The sequence below is a fragment of the Oenanthe melanoleuca genome, chromosome 1A (assembly GCF_029582105.1).
Source record: "Oenanthe melanoleuca isolate GR-GAL-2019-014 chromosome 1A, OMel1.0, whole genome shotgun sequence".
NCBI lineage: Eukaryota > Metazoa > Chordata > Aves > Passeriformes > Muscicapidae > Oenanthe > Oenanthe melanoleuca.
The window spans coordinates 6,913,058-6,928,194 of NC_079334.1; the positions used below are offsets into that span (position 1 = coordinate 6,913,058).

The following is a 15,137-nucleotide window of genomic DNA, read 5'->3' on the forward strand; positions in this document are numbered from 1 at the left end:
GTGATGCTCACTGGAGATCTCAGAGGAACAACTTCATCTCCCTCAAACAGGGTATTGGAGGGATAACCCTAAATCCCTCCTCTTTAATGTACCTCCAGTTGGTGGGCACTGACCTACTCAGGGTGGGAAAGGGTGCTTCCCAATTACCCCATTACATAACTTAGAAGAGGTGTACCAGATGAGGATCAGGATTTTGGAATATGACAATTATTGTGCCATCCTAGGAAAACAGATGGAATTCTCTGGCCTTACCATTACACTGAACACTAGATGATTCAACTAAATTTGCTCTCCCCTCATGAGGTAAGGCTATTTCCTACTTTCTTCCAGTAACTCAGATTTGTCTATGTCCTATTTTTGGTTTCTAAATTAAGAATATTGCTCATTACCAGATTATATGGCATTTATTCTGAGGAGAAAGAGATACTGATGCAGCTAAAAATTCAATATAAACACCCTGTGGATGTAAGCCATGACATTTATATACTGGATTAATAAGCTCTAAGAGGAATTTCTGATGTAGGGCACATGACCCTCCCTTCATTTCAAAAGCAATTATTTTAATGCCACTCTTTCAAAGTGTGACATGTCCTTGAAAACACTGGAAGACAAACAGTTTTATCAAAAAAGCTTCCAAATCCTGGAAGGACAATTTCAGGTGCATCTCTGGTTGTTTTGAGATAAGAAAACATCTGGAGTGACCAAGTTAATGCAGAGTGGGTCTGAGCCTCCCTTAGAGAGAGGGGAAAGACTGGACACAGAGCTCCTGCCCCAGCCCATCTCCAGCTGCATCCAGCACCTCTCCTGCTGCCCTCAATGCCCAGAGTGGCCCTTGCCTTTCACACCTTGTCACCTACCCCTGGATATTTTCCAGCCTGGAAACCACCTCCTTGCTCATTTTGGAGGGCCAGCTTGCAGCTGGAATCCCCCCAGAGAACACAGCCAGGCTCCCTGGTTATCACTTGTCAGACTTGGGCTATGCCACCTCAGCCTTTCAAACTCAGGAGAAATGGGGAGCTCACCATTTTGCAGTGAGGAGAGCTGAAAAAATGACAACAGCTGGTTTTCTACTGAACACCATAGTGCTTTCTGACAGTGGTTTGATGCCCCAGGGGAAAAAAAACCAAAGCAAAAACTCATCTAATCCTCCCTGGCAATCAGCTTCCAGTCCTTCCAGCCAGTTGGTCCCTTCCTCTTAACTTTCACAGTTTTGGAAATTGCTTTATATTCAGAAAACATAAATTCATCTCTCACAAAGCTTGCAAATCTGATTCTTTCCTTCTTCTTTGAAAAAAAACAACCAGAAATCCTGAAGGATCTCAACAAAATTCCTTGGGTATCAGCATGATCCGAGCAATTCACCCTGGGCACATTACTGGAGTCACTCACCACTTTTGGATGCAATACCTCAAAAAAACTACAGAACACAAAATTAAAACAAACACGACAGAACAACCCCAGATGCACATGCAGTTCCCCACATGCTGAGCTGCTGACATTTCTCCTAAGCAGCTGAAATCAAAATCTAGTGAGAGAAGCTGTCAGATGACAAAGGAGAGACACCAAGACCCCACCACAAGTACTCACACCCTGATGGCAAGGCATGAAAGCCTTCAACAGTTGCTCTGCACTCACTGCTGCAAAGTCCAGCGACTCAACCCTGAGGGCTTCCTAAGCCCAGTGAGGGAAAAACATCCAGATTCATGAAAAGCCACGCTCAGATCCTTAAAAAGTCAGCAGACAAATAGTCAGCAGTTTGGGTGCCATGAGAAGCAGAGGATGAAACCAAAGCTTTAGGAGCACAGAGTGGCTCAGGACAGCTCTGCCCAACACTGGGAAGGAGCATGCACAAATGAGGTATCAACTTTATAAGGAAGTCAAAGAAAAATGAAAATAAAAATACTGGCTGTGATACTTTGGTGCTGCTGTCCATCGCTGAAGGGCTCATCTAAGGCATCAGGATATCTGCCCCACCCATCAGAAACAGAAAACTAAATATAATCTTGGAACTAAATCTTGAGCCCCTAAAAAAGGCTCTGCAAAGTTTTGCATCCCCAAAAAGAGCACATGGCTGGAGACAGCTGCTTTCTCCACTGCCTTCATTAGCAAGGCATGCCCAGAATGAAGTTGTATTAAGCCAGGCAAGACTTTTGGCCTGGAAGTTTATCAAACAAGGCATCTGAAGCCAGTCAGAAGTGGCCAGGGAACCTCTGAGAGCCTGCAGAGAAGCAGCCATGAGATTTTCCTAAGGAAGATGAAGGAATTCTTCATGTGATTTCCATGCCTCTCTGCACCTAGCAGATTATCTGTTCTCCCCAAGGGGACTAAACTGTCCTAACAGTGCCAAGAGCTCTGAAGCAACATTGTAAAAAGCCAGAATCCCTGAAAAAAGGTAAGTTTTAACTAACTTATAGCAAGTAGGCAACAAAATTGTTACCATGACTTCCTCTGCAACAGAGTGCCTAGTCCCATGGTTTACAGCCTACACCTTTTCTAAATGCCATGCAAAACATTTGGGGGTCTTGTCAGTTCATTAAGCAGCTGTAAATCAAGGCCTGTAGCCTAGTGCAGTTGTATGAAATTATTTCTGCAAATGACATCATTCCAGACACCACTCTGAGCCAACAACTTCCACTACAGTCCACGGGAGGGAAAAAAATATCTTAGCATGACATGTGGTGGATGAAACAAGAAAGATCAGCTGCTATGTATCAACACAGTTCCCATTTTTAGGCTCACTTTTCCCATCTTAGTCTCAGTGGAAAACAATATGGGGAAAAAATATTCCCAAATAATACAGGAAAAGTCTCCCTGCCTCTGGTTTGAGAGGAAAGAGAAGGAAAGGAGCAGAGAGATGCCCCAGACAGCAGTGAGTGACACCCCACAAGCCTAACCCCATTAACAAGCTGCTTCACTTTTACAAAACTTCAGACAATTCCTCACACACCTCCAACCACTCACTAAGAAGGGAAAACCACGTCAGTCATCCAGAAGAGTTATTTAGGGAAAAAAAAAAACCACAAACCACCAAAAACCACCATCAGCAAATGCACTTAAATAAGTAGTTAAGAAGGTTAGGAAAGATCATTACATTTCCCCTTGTGTCAAACTGAATCAAACTTTCCTTTGCTCTAGAAGAAGCCAGGAAGGCGGGAACTCAAATTGACCTTATTTGTCTTTCCATGACCTCATCACATGATTTCTTGTTCACTCTGCTCATCTGTAGAACAGGGGAAATGACAATGAGAAACTACTACACAATGCTACAGGAATTATTCAATCCATAGCCATGGAGTTCTTTGAAGATGCAAAGTGCCAAGCATTATTACTAGATGAAGAAATGATATATTTTCTCCCTCCAGCTATACAGAGGAAGAAAAAAGCCATGCAAACAGCCAACTGTATTCCTAATGAGATGCAATACCCAAAAAGTGGGGCATCTTAAAACAGATTGGACAATCTTTTTCCAGCTCATAAAAGATTATTCCCAATACATAAACCTCAGAGGATTATAAATGCAACCAAAGAAACTTAGCTTTTAGACAAGATTTCTGCAGACAAAATAAGCCTGTCTAAATAAACAGGGAAAATTGTACATTTTCAGTCTTAAAGAGAGCAAAAAGAGGTTTTTTTTCAAAGAAGAAGGGAAGAACTGAAATCAGATTTGCAAGCTTTGTGAGGGATGAATTTATGTTTTCTGAATATAAAGCAATTTCCAGGACTGTGAAAGTCAATAAAATAAGAAGAACCGGATGGGAGGGAGGCAGGAAAACGCTGTGTGGAGCAGAGGGGTCACATGCTGGATAAACAGGGCAGGCTGCTCACTGTTTACAGATAAATACATCCCCCTCTCTGCAGATTTATGTGCATTAAAGAGCCACCATCAGAAATGTGGGTGAGCAGAACTTTAAGTTACATTAAGGTTACCCAAAACCACATCACACAAAATGTGAGGAGCAAATGGATAGTAACATGCTTCTTTTCTGCAAGCAGCAGTATTTCCTCTCAAAAGAAGGGGAGGAAAAAGACACCAGAAAAATCCCCATCACAGCCTGCCTGGGGACCCTTCCATGCCCCAACCACAGGCAGTGCTGCACCTCCCATAAACATGCAGAACAGCCACAGGCTCTGAGGAAATGTTTGAAATTATTACTATTTTGAGCCAAATTTAGTTTAGCACAACTATTAAAAGCCCAAGAAAAGCTGTGTGTGGGCTGGGCCCTGCAGGACAAGCCATCAAGTGTCAATAAATGGAATACACAGAAGTAGCCTTGTGCTTCTTTCCCTCCTCTATTCAATGTGACATTGAGGGGGGAAATCCCAACAAATACTGATTTTTGCCTCTTGCACACAGGCACTGTAAGAGAGTGGACTGCACACTATTTCAGTGCTGCATGTGATGCTCTGTCTCACCTTCAGATACACCAAAAATCAGCTGCCACTGAGCACAGACCTAATTCAGAGCTGGTGGAAGAGGGTGAAGACAACCTGCAAACCTGCAGGGTTTTGCTAGGAAAGAGCAAAAGCTGCAGGGAGTATGACTGACTCTGGCTACATGGACTTAGCCAGGTTTCTGTGTCTTCATGGCACCATGCTGAAGCAGCTGTCTCTGCTAAAGGCTTATTTCAAAAGCCTTATTTAGCTTTTCTGGATCATTTTTACATGTGGCCTTACTGTGGGGCAAGGCTGAACTGGCAGCAGCATGTTTAACATGGAGCTGGCCAGGGAGGGAACAGCAGGATGGAAATCCATGTTTTTATGGATAAATAGAGGCACTGAAACTCCACTCTGAACACTTTGGTGTGTTCTGTGTGGTGAGACTGGAGGTCAGACATCTGTGCTGAATTTCTGATAACCCCACAAAGAAGCCCATGTTCTCCATCAGGGAGAAGCAGACAGCACCCCAAACACAGGAATTTGCTGCCACCTCCTTAGGAGAGGCCCTTATTTATCTGTTTAATGGGGAAAGCAAGCAGCACCTGGAGAAATCAGGCTTTTCAGACTGACTGCTGAGGGCAACAGGTCCAACTCCTCCAAATGCCAGAGACCTGCCAGTACTGGAGCCACAGGAATGGAGAAGGGAGGACTGAGCACTTGCTACTCCAGCCCTGGATGGACATGGACACACACAGGGAGCAGCAGCACCAGTGAGAGGGAAAACCAGGCAGATTTATGTCCCAGGCCTTCTGCTGCTCCCAGAGAGGGGCAATCAGCACAGCATCTGGGAAGCAAAGAGGGAGAGACTTCCAGCAAAGGCAAGATATTCACATGGTGATGCCAGCAGATTGAAAGTCTCCAAACACACATCCAGAAAACGTGGCTGCCAGCCAGCAACAGACTTTTAACCATGTTTTTACAGCCATGATGGATGCAAATCCAGCTGGTGTGCAATCCCACCAATCCTGATAAGCAGTGATAAAACTGAACAAATGTGATAGGAATGGGAGGCAACAGGGTGACACCACTCCCAGAGCCAGCAGACCTCAGATTAAAAACCCAGGGAATAAAAGCTTTTGACAGTGGGGTTTAGGGCTTCTGACAAACAAGGAGCAACAACATCCATTTCTTTCCAGGTCTGGTGCAAGACCTTGGGCAGCTGTGAATCCCAGAGAGAGCTCATGGACAGTGATTTAGCGTGGGAAGGGTCGGAGAACCAAGAAGAAGCACTCCATGGACTATGGAGAAAAAGGGAGCAAAATAAGGGAAATGGTATTTTAAATGAGACACCAGTCCTCACATCCTGTGGGACTGGGAGCCCAGCTGTGGAGTTATGGGATGAGCACATCCCAGCCACAGGGTGCATGGATCAAGTGCAGGCTCAGTAATTTCATCCAGCTCTCCAGCTGGAATTTAGGGTGCTAAATCATACCCTAATACCCAAAACAAGGTAGATGAGGGATAACCATTCCCAGAACAAGACTGCCAGCTCTGACATGCATTTGGATCAAATCAGTCTAGACTGAATGCAAAATGCTACTCCTTGAAGCCAACAGAACTGGGACACTTCCAAAGGATCTCACAACACATATTCTGTTTTACTGAATGCATTTTCTCAAAAACTTGCCCAAGTAATCTGAAAGCTCTTGGCAGTTTCTCAGCATGTTGCCATAGGCCTGCTGAGTCAGATTAACTGCACATGCACAGCTGCATCACTCACTCACAGCATGTCCAGGGGGATCTTGTGCTGGAGCTGAACCCTCCAAACTGGGGTGCACTGGCACTGCTTGAACCCTTCATATGCCACAGAACAGCTCCAGTGCTCATTTCAGTTTTGCTTCTTGGATAATCCAAATATACTCCATTACTCTGCCACAGTCCACATATTAACCCTAAATCCATTGTCATTAAAATGTGGAAAAACAGTGTCCACATTTTTCTGACTCTAAACAACAGCTTAGACTGTGTTAAGTAAGGACAATCCTTTAAAAGATACAAAACCAATGGATATCTGCAGAAGCAGACTGACTTTCTTCTACAACTCTTACTGGAAGTTTTATACAGCATCATTTTAATGACATTTGCAATGAAAGCCCAAAGGAGCTCTTGTGTAAGAAGATATCAAAAAGCAAAAAACCAGCAGATAGTAGATAACAGACATCAGCATTGCAGTTATTTCAGATTACTCACCCACAGGAGCAGACTTAGTGTTGATCTCCACTGTCACTTGAGCAAGTACCACTGATCCATATAAACTTCCAACACTGAGAAAAAGGGAAATAGAGATTTTGATTAATCACTCAAAGCCTGAGATGACTTAACAGTGGTATCTTGCAAAAGTTTATTATCAAGTGGCACAGGATACAGGAAGCACTGTGGATGATGTACATAACAGCATTTAAAAAAAGCTAATACCAAGAGATTAAAGGATGACAACTGATGTACAAAAAGGAAATGAGCTTGTTAATTCCAAATAATTCCCAGCAACATTATTTCTCAGTATCTCTACATTACACAGTTGGCCTGTGCCTGCCCTTGACCTCCCCAACTGATCACACTCATACAGCACAAAACAAAGGTGAATAATGCTTGGCAAGGCTTCCTTCTCACTACTGCCACCTAAACAAACCCCAAACAAGCACCCAACGTTGCTGAACATGTGAAAATCAGGGTGTGAAGGAAAGCCAGAAGAAGTCAGAGCAGCCCACAGCACTGAACCAACCCCACAACTCACTCCCAACAACTATTTTTGAGTCTCTTCACTGTGGCTATTTTGGTAAATCAAAGATGTTCTCTGTTGCTGTGGTTTGACAGGAAGTTTTAGTCTTGGATGCTCCTATCTACAGACTGTTGATAAAAGAGGAGCTGTCTGAAGTTTGACAAAACTGTTCCAGAAGAAGGTTCTGGGTAAGCTTTGAATTAGAAATGTAAAAGAGAAGTTTGAGGAATAAAACTTCAGGCTGATAACTGAAAACTTCCAAACCTATGCACTTACATGAGCTCCCATTAGAAGAGGCTTCAGAATCAGTGACTCAAATTCGAGTGCTCAGTGAGATATGGTTGGTAGAAGGATGGAAACAACCAGGAACAGCCCAGGGTACTCCCACCTTCACTGAGACACTGCTCTCCAAACAAAAATCACGCCAAGAGCAAGAGCAGGGGTTTAAGACAAGCAAGCAACATGATCAAAAAGCAAAGAATCAGCTCCAAAATGTAGGAATAAAGGCACACTGACTAACTAGTTGTTGACTTGTGGCAACAAACTGCCAATATGCAGAGGTTGTTAACTGGAAGAGAGAGAATTCAGTGCTTGTATGATTGGGAGGGAAAAAAAAACCCAAAACATTTTCAGGGCTATACACTAAAAAGATATAATCTCAAGGCACACAAATGATTGGGTGCTCATTACTTCTCAGAACAGTTTTTTAGAGTAGATTGAACAAAAGCACCAGGGAAAAAAAAAAAAAAAAAAAAAAAAGACACAGAACTGAGCAGGACATAGGAGCCTGTGCAAGCAGACTCTGTCACAGGACTGGGGCTCCAGGCTATTGCAACAGATTAATTATGTACTGAGCCCTGTGCAATGCAGGGAAAAAACATCTGCCAGATGGAAAAAGACACAAAATGTGGTAGGCAGGGAAAAAAAAATATTTGAGGTTTCTATAAAGGGCACTGCAGAATGTCATATATGAAACTGCAAAGCCATGGAAAAGTTGTTAGTTAATGGTGTTATTTTAAGCCAGTCTAAAGTAATATGAAGGGCTGAAATGGAAAACCTATAATTAGATGGAGCTTCTCCCCTTCATTACAAATATCTGACTGGAGCTGAGGCTCCCAGATTGATAGCACCTTTGGGATTCCTGTTGCCCAGGCTGCCAGGACATGCAGGCAGCAGCTGGGCAGGGAGAGGGAGATGAGGAGTGAAGATTCTGTGGGATTCTGCAGCTGCACCTTTGCTGCATGGGACTGGCCACCACTGCATGTCACAGCTGGCACCACAGCTATTCCCAAGCCTCTCCAGCACCACTATTTTGGTAAATCAAAGATGCTCTTTGTTAGGGTGGTTTGACAGCAAGTTTAGTCATTTCCTTCTCGACAGAGTCAGAGTTCCACACCCGCAGCCCACACCTCGGGCAAGCTGCACAGCCACTGGCTGGTGAGGAAGGGAACATGTCCCTGCATTCCTCAAAAGGGAATGAACTGCCTCACACCCTGGCAACACAAGGATTCAGTTTGTTCCCAAGGCTGCTAGGGAAGTGGGTTTCATTTCCCATTCCCCCGCGTCCTTCCTTCCTCAAACTCAATTTAATTTTGACTAATGAACTTCCAGTGCTGGTTTTGGCTGGGATAGAGTTAATTTTCTTCACAGTGGATAGTAAGGGCTAAAATTTGGATTTGGGGATAACACAGGGATGGTTTAGCTCTTGGTGAGCAGGGCTTGCACAGAGCCAAGAACTTTTCTGCCAGTGAGGGCTGGGGGTGCACAGGGAGTTGGGAGGGGGCAAAGCTGGGACTGCTGACCCCAGCTGACCAAAGGGACATTCCAGACCATGTGTGGCATCATGCTCAGTACACAAACCTCAGGGAGGATGTTCAGAGTGCTGGTGTTTGTCTTCTCAAGTCACTCTTACCTGTGATGGGGCCCTGGTCTCCTCGGGATGGTTGAACCCCTGCATGCCCAAGGACAGTGGAGAATGAATTCCTTGCTTTACTTGTGTGCACAGCTTTTGCTCTCCCTATTACACCATCTTTATCCCAACCCATAAGCTTTGTCACTTCTACCCTTCCAATTCTCCCCCTGATCCCACCAGGAAAGGAGTGAACAAGTGACTTTTTGGGATTTAGTTGCTGGCTGGGGTTAAACCTCAACACCAACCCTACCAGACACCCTCTAACCCTAAGCTAAAGACACTCCTCTTGCACATCCTCACCTCTGAAGACTTTTACAGAAGTATTTCCTATAGGACTGGTTGTGATGCTCATCCCAGCATTTCTCCAGCCTGAACAGGGCACAGGACACAGAGATCCAGGGGGCTTCACCTCATGCCCTGCATTAGGATGCCAGGAAGGCTGATGGCCCCCAGGGAAAGTCTGGAGTTCAGGATGGTGAGTGAAAACTGGGACTTGTCGAGACTTCTGGGAAAGGGTGAGGCTTTTCTGGTTTAACTGGAAGGGTAAATTATCATCCAAGAACAGGAGCTGAGGGAATAGCTGCTCCCATGTCACACACAGCCCTGACCTGAGGGCACACAGCCAGCCAGGGGTTCTCCAGCCTCACAGCAAGAGCAAAGCCCTCCACCAAGTTCAATCCAAGTTCACTTTCAGTATGAAGAAAACCCACTCATAACCCAAGGAAACCTCATCCCAGAAAACCACACTCATAACTAAGAGCCAGTCATTAGGAATGATCCTTTAAGAGCAGGACTAGGCAAACCAGGTGAGAGTAAATTGGGTTTCTGCTTTCATAGAGAGAACATCACCAAGTATAAATGCCCTGGGGGAACCTCTCCAGTATCCCCAAGAAAGAAAAGAAAGGTGTACAATATGGTCTCCTTTTTCTTTTCCAGACTCTAATTCCTTAACCAGGAAGAAAAAATTGCAAATCCTAATCCCACAATATTGCATGTTCAGAAGTTATATTTTACCTTGCCAATCAAATGTTTTCTGCAATAGCCACCCATTTCTTTTTCAAATTCAAGACACACAACTGCATGCAATTAATTACACACTGTGTGAATTTAAACAGGACACAGCCCTGTGCTCAAAGACCTGAAAAACTCTCATGTTGCACTGTGTTTAGGGGCACAGCTTAACTAGAGAGGTGCAGCACTATTTCTTTGCTTTGTTACTCCTAGGAGCTTTGTTTCAGGAACATTTCCAGAAGAATGCAACAGCACTGCAAGCAGATAGTCTGATTCATGCCTGCTTTTCACTAGATAAAAATAAATATCTGTTTTGCCTAACCATTTCTGATCAAGAAAAGCAGGGCTTTGAGATATAAGATCTGAAAGAGCCCCTCCTTTCTACTAAAAAAATAAAAAATTACTCTGTAACATGGGACCCGGGTAGTCACAGCACAATTCAAATTACTGCTCCTTTCCACACACTTGCCTCATGTCTGTCTGTTTGTGTTTCAATTAAAAAGCTACTATGACATTGTTCCCACGTTAAAAAAAAAATTCCACTGGCAACAGGATTCAAAATTACTAGGGAAAAATTATTAACATGTATCCTTCCAAGGAAGTCACCGATGCAAGCTGATTGTGTCCAGCTATCTTGCCTGGGAAAGGTGGGAGGAGGATTTAAAGCCAAGAAGCAGAGCAATGAAGAAACAGTAACAGTTTGAATGATTTGGAGAGCTAATGGTTTTCCATGGAAAAAGCCATTGATGCATGTCTTACTTTGGAACACTAATGGCACAATTTTTTTGTAAAAAGCCTTTGGGCAAAGGCTGGTTTGAATCTGAATGGAAGCGATCAGCTTGAATGGTTTCCTCACATCTGTATACACTGTCCATCCAAGTCTCACCCACCAGCACAGCCTCCTTCACCTTTAAATCACCCTGTCCCAGGATACATTTTTCAGCTGCTGCAGATCATGTAGCAGATCTCTTATTTTTGCTGGGACAGGCTAGCTGCACTCAGACAAATAAGGCAAGAACAGAAAACACTTACTTGAGCCCTTATCTTTATTTTTGGTTAATAAAAGGCTGCAGATATTTTGACACAGGCAAAAATCACACAGCATCCACAGCAGCAAGGCCTGAAACCCAAAACTCGAGCATCTGCAAGTGCCAGCCTTGAGCTTAATAAACAAGTTTCTATCCAAACCCAGGAGGTCTGGCACAACTAAAGGGGCCTGGACAAAACTAACCACATCATTAACACCAGTGACCCAACCAGCTGATAGTTCACACAACATTTCCTACCACAAAACAGCACATTTGAACAATGTACGTGCACAGGAGTCACTGAATCAACACAGCACCACTGGAGGATACAGACAACATCTCCAATCACCACAGCAAAGAAACACTTTCTGGAAGCATAATAAAATATTCTGAATAATCTCATGAGTCAGAGATTAATAACACAAGATAGACCATCTAATGAAGTACTTGTAAGACCAGCAGCAAGAACAAATGCAGAAAGTTCAAATAAAAGCTTTCAAAGCACTAACTTACCATATATCAAGTGAACCGAGACATGATTTACACAGAGAAAAAATATGACTAATCTATGACTAATTTTATATTAATCACTGTGTCCATCTCTGAATTGGAGTGCCACTGCATGTAGTTTCTGTCAGCTAGTGCTTTGTTTTAATTCTACAAGCCAAAGCCAAAGCAACAGATTATGCAGTTCATCACCTGTGAAAATGCAGATGTTAGTTGATGGAAGATGCAGAACAGTCTGAAAATCATGGATGACTATTTCATTAATTTAACTGAAGATCTCATGCCCCAAAACCCATGTTATTGGAGCAGGGTGATGATAAGTCTGTGGAAGCAGATATGAGAGAATGACAGATCTGAGAGCAGCAAGTGCTGGTGCTGTCAGTGTTCTCCCCTCACAGCTGTGTCACATTTGCTGACACTGAGGTGACTAAAGCCATGGACCTTGTTAATCAGACAGCAACCCAGAGCAGGCACAGGCTGCAAGAGTTCCTCTGTTAGAGGAGATTGTTTTTTTCTTTAGGGCATGGTATCAGAGTGAAGCACTGCTACCACTAAATGAACACAAAGATTAACAAAGTGTTTTCTCTCTCAGGCACCAGTTTGGTTTTATTCTACTACATATGCAAAAGAGCCAGGAAAAGCCTCCATATCCTTCATCCCTGGCAAACTCCATCAAAAGCAAAAGGCACTGCTCTATCAGTGGTGCTCATCTCCCAAACCTCACTGGTATTGCCACACTGTTTACTGTCTTCCTTCCCAACTCTGCTCAAAATAAGCACAAGATACTCCTTGACAAAAAGGCATCAGGCTCTCACATAAGGTTCCCCATAACACTTTCCAGGAACATGCCCTTCAGTTACCCTTAATTGTTCTGGGTGTCCTTCACATTTGCAGCAATACTTGGACATTCCTCAAAGGAACTTAAATAGCTCCAATCACCACAAACTTACAGAATCCTGTTATTGAAGCACACACAACCCAACTCTGTGTTTCCAGAGCTGAGAAGTGAGGAGGAAGCTATGCAAGAATCAAAGCCCAAAAGCACTTAGCAAGAAAAGGAACAAAATTACATTCTTTTGCTGTTGTCAGGAGGAGAAAGCCAAAGGATTAGAGTTAAAAACTCTAGAAATTAAGATCAACTTAACTAGATGTTTTGCCAGATTCACCAATAAGTTTTATACATGCATTTTGCTTTCTCTCCATGCAGACACTTGGGTTGTTTCAGCCTTTTTAAGTTGGTTACATGCTAATATACATGCACACAACAGGATTCAGCTGCCCTGCTTTCATATGCACTGCAAATGATCCTGAAAATACCATTTCTACTAATCACATTGTTCCACACAGTTTTAAAGCACATGATTGCAGAATAAAACCCTCAGCACATATTTCTGGCCTGGATTCTTAAGGAAATTAAGCTTATGTGGTAGTGCTGTTTGTCAGTCTTCACCCCATTAAATTTTCAACTTGCTTCTAAGTTTTGACCACATCTGGCAGAAGGCAAAGAGATCCAAACAGGTGTCACATTCCTACACCTTTGGGGGAAATTATTATGCAGGTAGAGGAGACACATCCAAATCAGCCTCTCACAGGATGAGATTCTGCTGCAGGAACTCAGCAATTCCCTCCTTTGGCTCAGCAGCTGATCTATCAGCAACCTCAGGGCAGGTCCCATGGCCACCAGAGGCAAATACAGTTAGTTCCACTTTTTAATTTTATTCAGGAATCTGCTTTATAACTAACCTATTGCAGCACTTTAGTTAAGGAACAAATAAGGATGTTGCCACCAGTATTAAAAAACATTTCACTAACAATCAGCATTAATCTCAGAGGAAAGACTTCACCAGCTTTCAGTCTGCCCTTTTTAAGAGAGGTCAGTGCCTTGCAACAACAGAAAAAGCAGCTTTTCTCTCAGAGAAAATAGCAAGGAGGCAGTTCAAGACACAGAAAAGATGCAGGCAGAGTACCAGACTCAGGGGCTAAACAAGATGGAAAATCATTTTCCACTTCTAGACCACCACTCCAAGTGCAGACCAACTACACAGAAAGTTAAGAAGTCACCAGCAGCAGCTTCCCCCAAGCTCTCCAAGGTCACAGCATGCAAAACCACATCCACCCCTTCAGCCAGCCTCCAGACAGGAGGACAGCCACAACAGCTCCACTGCTTCTGCAAACACCCCAGGTCAAGAGCAGCACGTGTCCTATGGCAGCACGGAGAAAATGCTGGTCCTGCCAGGTGCATGGATGTGTCCTGTGCTGAGAGGATTTCTCTCCAGCTGGGATAGTCTGGCTCCACTTATTAATAGCAGGAGCTGGCATCCACAGGCCAGGGCTCTGAGCCAAGCACTGCAGTGTGTCAGGAGCAAGGTGGTGAGGTTTATGGAAAAGAGCTTCCAAACACTGGGCCTGGGAACAAGACAGAGCCTGGGCATAAAAGTAAAGTTACTCCACAAAAACAGTAAGCCTTAAACCACAACGAATTTCAACCAAAAAAATTCATTGTAGCACATCCTGAACCTGAGTCAGATGGGGATATCAAGGCCAGGCTGGATGGGGCTCTGAGCAACCTGGGATAGTGAGAGCTGTCCTTTCCCACGGCAAGGGGTTGGAATTGATGATCTTTGAGATCTCTTCAAACCCAAACCAGTCTATGATTGTACATCTGACCCCTGAAAACAATATCTTCACCTTTGAGCTTCCCACTCAACTCAGTCCAATAAAGTCTCCTACTTCATCCACCCAGTTTTCACTCCCATGGAAGAACAAGCCCTAGCCACCATGGCAGCCAAGCAGAAACCAGCTCAGTGAGAGCCACTTTCATATTTCACATGAAATATGGATAAATAAATATTTCATACTTGACTGGTTGGCTTGTTTTGTGGAAGAGCAGTTGTTTGTTTTCTTAAGGAAAGAGGCAAATTTTGCTCAGACTCCAAAATGAAAGGTCAGATGTGAAAGAACTACTTAGAAAATGCTGAGGGCAAATAAATGTACCATTAAGAATTTGTTGTGTTATATCTTCATTTATAAATCACCTAATAACCATCTTTCCCACAGGGAAGAGCTAATATTAGAAGCAGGATACATCCCACACAAGAATATTTCTATTAAACACTCTACAAACAGCTGCTCCTAGAATCCAACAATTAAGAGCCAAACAGATTTTTAACTGCTGTGTAAAATTTGGGAGACAGCAAGAAAGACTCCAATATCACTTAAACTGATTATTTTCCACCAGGGAAACTGGGGAAGGGACAATCTTCAGCAGAGGTAGTGGAGCAAAGGGAGATGCAGCCCTTGTGCAGAAGGGCTGGGTGAAACCTAAAACTCCAGGGTCTGTGCCTTTGAGCCATACCCAGGAGCACGTGCTGCTATCCCAGGGAAGGGATGGTGGAAGCAATGGAGACAGGAGAAGGTCTTTCCAAGGAAAGCCACCACCCTATCTCTCACCTCCTGCAATCCAAACCCACCCCCATTACTGTACACAGTCATTCAGTCTCATTAGAAACCCCTCCACGCACAA

At 43.8% G+C, this 15,137-nt stretch overlaps 1 protein-coding gene across 5 annotated transcripts in view; it reads right to left on the reverse strand.

Annotated features, from left to right (window-relative positions):
- PPFIBP1 (PPFIA binding protein 1) overlaps positions 1-15,137 on the reverse strand; it is a 99,524-nt gene that overhangs the window by 63,608 nt on the left and 20,779 nt on the right. For all 5 annotated transcript variants that reach the window (XM_056511024.1, XM_056511015.1, XM_056511008.1 and 2 more), the window contains exon 2: positions 6,628-6,701. The gene's annotated coding sequence lies outside the window, so the exon portion shown is untranslated. The remainder of the gene's footprint in view (positions 1-6,627; positions 6,702-15,137) is intronic.